General features: G+C 53.2%; 1 long non-coding RNA gene across 2 annotated transcripts; it reads left to right on the forward strand.

Moving 5' to 3' along the window:
• The first annotated feature begins 1,144 nt into the window (after positions 1–1,144).
• Positions 1,145–5,699, forward strand: LOC142796490 (uncharacterized). Of its 2 annotated transcripts, none has more exons than XR_012893879.1 (3): positions 1,145–1,249; positions 1,329–1,482; positions 1,572–5,699. It is a non-coding gene; the product is annotated as an uncharacterized LOC142796490 (long non-coding RNA). The 2 variants fall into 2 exon arrangements; XR_012893880.1 differs by having other exon boundaries at positions 1,148–1,253.
• The last annotated feature ends 606 nt before the right edge of the window (positions 5,700–6,305 follow it).

The raw sequence follows: 6,305 nt of genomic DNA on the forward strand, positions 1-6,305 counted from the left end.
GTTACGGGAGTGTTTCGTTCGGGCACTAGCCTGACACACTTTTCATGAGTTGGCGTCGCGTAAGCGTTTCACGATTCCCTTGAATGAACGCGCGAATGGCAGGTGCCGATAAACAGCCTGCTGGCCAATTGATATAATATTCACGCACTGTGCACTTTCATTCCTTTGCACAGCCCTCTCGCCCATGTGTGTATACACATCTCACCCAGCACTGTTTCCTGGAGCAGGAGCCTTAACGCTTTCAGATCAGACCCCAAATAACAGAGAATCCAGAGAGCGATACAGTACAGCTTAGTCCCAATTAAGGCCTGAGGGCTATGAGCCTAGGCGTATCCCTCAAAGGCGTCCAAATTTGAGTACACCTGAGTGGCTCGAACAGAAGATTAGTGAATGTGCTTCCAACGCTTCCTGAATGTAGACATAATAGACTAAACGATACTGCAAAAACTGTGGCCGTCGTTTTATTTTTGATCGCTTTGAAGGTCTTTATTTCTGATATTTATTTCTGTTGCTTTGAAGTTGGCGAACTTCTGCAAACCAAGTGCTAACTCAGGAATGATTAACTCAAGATCTAATATATATGGTCATTTTCTCGGCCTAGAACAAGGCATGCCCTCAAAACTGTCTTATTCATATGTCATTTAAGTGTACCTTCTTCTTTCTCTGCTTCACACCCGCTTATATTCCAACAAATATATCTGGCCGAACAAAAGTTGGATTCAGGCTGAACAAAAATTCTTTTATAACGTACGCTCATTTGATAATATGTCAATGCTAGTCGCCATATTCGCAGGTGTCAAGATTTTTGCAATAAACAGTCAATTTCGCATCGCAACTTCTACGCTTTTCATAAACACCTGTTGACAATTCTTCGCACGAGCCCAACAGCTTTGCATGCGCTAACAACTCAGAAGACGAAGACGACGGTACGCGAGCCGACACTAATATAGCCGAAAAACTTAAATTCGTTGAAAGAGGCAAAACGTGATCGTTAATGGACGACGACGCGTATGTTCCACCATGCTGGAACAAGTGCTTCAGAAATGCGACCCCACGTAACATTACAGGGCTTCTAGTGACATCGCACAAAGAACGGGAGTGTAGCGACCCCTTGCGACAAACAGTAAATGAAGGAGACGAAGAAGCGCGATGAAGACGAAGCCATCGGCTATATAAGCACACCCCGCATCGGCATTCGGCACTAGCTGTCCGGGGGGCGCGGCTTGGACCAGCCGGATGAACCGCGCCCGTGAGTACGTCTTTCATCTCGTCTCCCTGCAGTAATGCCGAACCAACCTTCCCTATTAACAAGTAGCTTTGACGTTTAGTCGCAAGCTCTTCGCTGTCATGGCGCCTACGGGAGGATGCAACCTGATCGAGCCAACAGGCTGGTGGCGCAGTGGTGGCCTTTCCATGCGGTACCTGCTGGAGTAAGGAGGTATGGATGCACCTCGAGGAACTTATCCGGGAGCTTTTGGGTAGGTAAGGCCACTTCCGACAGCATAAATATTGGAAATAGCCGTAGCCACATTGTGTCAGCTAATTTAAGTTCGGTTGATAAACGCACGCAGGTGCCCTTCACGGAACTCAGCCAAGGCGATGACCTCGACGACCTTAGCATTTTCCCGTGAAACGAACCAGCCGTATGCAACCTGCTTGACGATCCTGCACGACGTCATGTCTACTGGAACGTGTCGGGGGCGAGAAAGAGGAAGCACCGAAGACGTGCTCAGCAGTGGCTTCACAACAGCTCCGCTCGTCCGCTTCTGTTCATGGCCATATCCAAGGGCGCTGCAACACAAAAGAGCCGCAGCAGTTAAGCCGACCAGTTCGGCTGTTACCTGCCCATAGCAAAGACTGACCTGTGGCGCTGCCCCCAGCGCCGTCGGTTGCTGAAGGGGACTCTCTGGTGGACCTGCCCTTTCCTTTGAACAGAACTTTGTCATAATTGGGCATGCCTCTATTCATCACAACTCTCTGCAGACTGCTCCTGACGGCCCTCTTCGGCTGAAGTCTCTCTGGAACCTGTCAGGGGCGTGGAAGAGGGAGGCCCCGAAGACGAGCCTAGCAGTGGCTTCACTATAGCTCCGCTCGTCCGCTTCTGTTCATGGCCATAACCAAGGGCGCTGCAACACAAAAAAGCCGCAGCAGTTGAGCCGACCAGTTCGGCTGTTACCTGCCCATAGCAAAGACGAACCTGTGGCGCTGGCTCCAGCGCCGTCGGCAGCTGAAGGGGACTCTCTGGTGGACCTGCTTTCTCATGTGAACGGAACCTTGTCATAAATCTGCATGCCTCTACTGATCATATTTTTCTGCAGACTACTCCTGACGGCCCTCTTTGGCTGAAGTCTCTCTGGAACCTGTCAGGGGCGTGGAAGGGGGAGGCCCCGAAGACGAGCCTAGCAGTTGCTTCACTATAGCTCCGCTCGTCCGCTTCTGTTCATGGCCATATCCAAGGGCGCTGCAACACAAAAAAGCCGCAACAGTTGAGCCGACCAGTTCGGCTGTTACCTGCCCATAGCAAAGACGGACCTGTGGCGCTGGCTCCAGCGCCGTCGGCAGCTGAAGGGGACTCTCTGGTGGACCTGCTTTCTCATGTGAACGGAACCTTGTCATAAATCTGCATGCCTCTACTGATCATATTTTTCTGCAGACTTCTCCTGACGGCCCTCTTCGGCTGAAGTCTCTCTGGAACCTGTCAGGGGCGTGGAAAGGGGAGGCCCCGAAGACGAGCCTAGCAGTGGCTTCACTATAGCTCCGCTCGTCCGCTTCTGTTCATGGCCATATCCAAGGGCGCTGCAACACAAAAAAGCCGCAGCAGTTGAGCCGACCAGTTCGGCTGTTACCTGCCCATAGCAAAGACGGACCTGTGGCGCTGGCTCCAGCGCCGTCGGCAGCTAAAGGGGACTCTCTGGTGGACCTGCTTTCTCATGTGAACGGAACCTTGTCATAAATCTGCATGCCTCTACTGATCATATTTTTCTGCAGACTTCTCCTGACGGCCCTCTTCGGCTGAAGTCTCTCTGGAACCTGTCAGGGGCGTGGAAGGGGGAGGCCCCGAAGACGAGCCTAGCAGTGGCTTCACTATAGCTCCGCTCGTCCGCTTCTGTTCATGGCCATATCCAAGGGCACTGCAACACAAAAAAGCCGCAGCAGTTGAGCCGACCAGTTCAGCTGTTACCTGCCCATAGCAAAGACGGACCTGTGGCGCTGACTCCAGCGCCATCGGCAGCGGAAGGGGACTCTCTGGTGGACCTGCTTTCTCATGTGAAGGGAACCTTGTCACAAGTCTGCATGCCTCTACTGATCATATTTTTCTGCAGACTACTCCTCATGGCCCTCTTCGGCTGAAGTCTCTCTGGAACCTGTCAGGGGCGTGGAAGGGGGAGGCCCCGAAGACGAGCCTAGCAGTGGCTTCACTATAGCTCCGCTCATCCGCTTCTGTTCATGGCCATAACCAAGGGCGCTGCAACACAGAAAAGCCGCAGCAGTTGAGCCGACCAGTTCGGCTGTTACCTGCCCATAGCAAAGACGGACCTGTGGCGCTGGCTCCAGCGCCGTCGGCAGCTGAAGGGGACTCTCTGGTGGACCTGCTTTCTCATTTGAACGGAACCTTGTCATAAATCTGCATGCCTCTACTGATCCTATTTTTCTGCAGACTTCTCCTGACGGCCCTCTTCGGCTGAAGTCCCTCTGGAACCTGTCAGGGGCGTGGAAGGGGGAGGCCCCGAAGACGAGCCTAGCAGTGGCTTCACTATAGCTCCGCTCGTCCGCTTCTGTTCATGGCCATATCCAAGGGCGCTGCAACACAAAAAAGCCGCAGCAGTTGAGCCGACCAGTTCGGCTGTTACCTGCCCATAGCAAAGACGGACCTGTGGCGCTGGCTCCAGCGCCGTCGGCAGCTAAAGGGGACTCTCTGGTGGACCTGCTTTCTCATGTGAACGGAGCCTTGTCATAAATCTGCATGCCTCTACTGATCATAATTTTCTGCAGACTTCTCCTGACGGCCCTCTTCGGCTGAAGTCTCTCTGGAACCTGTCAGGGGCGTGGAAGGGGGAGGCCCCGAAGACGAGCCTAGCAGTGGCTTCACTATAGCTCCGCTCGTCCGCTTCTGTTCATGGCCATATCCAAGGGCACTGCAACACAAAAAAGCCGCAGCAGTTGAGCCGACCAGTTCAGCTGTTACCTGCCCATAGCAAAGACGGACCTGTGGCGCTGACTCCAGCGCCGTCGGCAGCGGAAGGGGACTCTCTGGTGGACCTGCTTTCTCACGTGAACGGAACCTTGTCACAAGTCTGCATGCCTCTACTGATCATATTTTTCTGCAGACTACTCCTCATGGCCCTCTTCGGCTGAAGTCTCTCGGGAACCTGTCAGGGGCGTGGAAGGGGGAGGCCCCGAAGACGAGCCTAGCAGTGGCTTCACTACAGCTCCGCTCGTCCACTTCTGTTCGTGGCCATAACCAAGGGCGCTGCAACACAAAAAAGCCGCAGCAGTTGAGCCGCCCAGTTTGGCTGTTAACTGCCCATAGCAAAGACGGACCTGTGGCGCTGGCTCCAGCGCCGTCGGCAGCTGAAGGGGACTCTCTGGTGGACCTGCTTTCTCATGTGAACGGAACGTTGTCACAAATCTGCATGCCTCTACTGATCATATTTTTCTGCAGACTACTCCTGACGGCCCTCTTCGGCTGAAGTCTCTCTGGAACCTGTCAGGGGCGTGGAAGGGGGAGGCCCCGAAGACGAGCCTAGCAGTGGCTTCACTATAGCTCCGCTCGTCCGCTTCTGTTCACGGCCATAACCAAGGGCGCTGCAACACAAAAAAGCCGCAGCAGTTGAGTCGACCAGTTCGGCTGTTGCCTGCCCATAGCAAAGACGGACCTGTGGCGCTGGCTCCAGCGCCGTCGGCAGCTGAAGGGGACTCTCTGGTGGACCTACTTTCTCATGTGAACGGAACGTTGTCACAAATCTGCATGCCTCTAGTGATCATATTTTTCTGCAGACTACTCCTGACGGCCCTCTTTGGCTGAAGCCTCTCGGGAACCTGTCAGGGGCGTGGAAGGGGGAGGCCCCGAAGACGAGCCTAGCAGTGGCTTCACTATAGCTTCGCTCGTCCGCTTCTGTTCATGGCCATATCCAAGGGCGCTGCAACACAAAAAAGCCGCAGCAGTTGAGCCGACCAGTTCGGCTGTTACCTGCCCATAGCAAAGACGGACCTGTGGCGCTGGCTCCAGCGCTGTCGGCAGCTGAAGGGGACTCTCTGGTGGACCTGCTTTCTCATGTGAACGGAACCTTGTCATAAATCTGCATGCCTCCACTGATCCTATTTTTCTGCAGACTTCTCCTGACGGCCCTCTTCGGCTGAAGTCTCTCTGGAACCTGTCAGGGGCGTGGAAGGGGGAGGCCCCGAAGACGAGCCTTGCAGTGGCTTCACTATAGCTCCGCTCGTCCGCTTCTGTTCATGGCCATATCGAAGGGCGCTGCAACACAAGAGCCGCAGCAATTGAGCCGACCAGTTCGGCTGCTACCTGCCCATAGTAAAGACGGACCTGTGGCGCTGGCTCCAGCGCCGTTGCCAGCTGAAGGGGACTCTCCGATGGACCTGCTCTTCACCGCGTACACTTCAAGACATCCCCGAATTTCCTAGCGGCTTTGGTCCTCTCCGTGCCTCCCGGACAGCTAAAATAAAATTACCTTCCTGGCTATTCGTATTTTTATCTATTGACTTCATGTAGGCAAACGGTTTAGCAAAGTGTAAAGGCGGCTAAAATATTGTGCATTAGGCAAGGGCTTTCACATTGTACAAAACCATTGCTACCTGTGCCGCTGTACAAACTCGGCGGTAAATGCCGCTTCTGCACAACCAGCCCATAGTAGCAACCAGATGAAATGCCTTACCTAAACACCGTGCAGCGGAGTTTTCCAGTGTGACGGCGGTGCCAGAACTGCATGCCTAGCTGCGAAAAAAGGCTGCGGCCAGTCGAAATAATACTCGATGGCCGCGTCTCCTTGTCCGAGCGAGCGGGCGGATCGCATACGGCAGCAAATTTATATTGCTCCTATGTTTTACACACATTATATATCGCTTCATATAGCCTTATAGTTCTCTTTTATTACATTAGAGTTTTCCTACAATTTCCTTGTATTATAGCTAATAGTTCTCTTTATATTGCCTTTATAAGTTGGATCGGCCAAGAATCGGCCGGCAGGTTCTTCAAGTTAGTTGGACTTTGACCTGCTGCGGCTGCCTCTGCAGTGAAATCAACAGCAACCTAAACGATTTTAAAATGTACAAATCTGTTGCTATCA

Source organism: Rhipicephalus microplus, chromosome 2 (assembly GCF_043290135.1).
Source record: "Rhipicephalus microplus isolate Deutch F79 chromosome 2, USDA_Rmic, whole genome shotgun sequence".
NCBI lineage: Eukaryota > Metazoa > Arthropoda > Arachnida > Ixodida > Ixodidae > Rhipicephalus > Rhipicephalus microplus.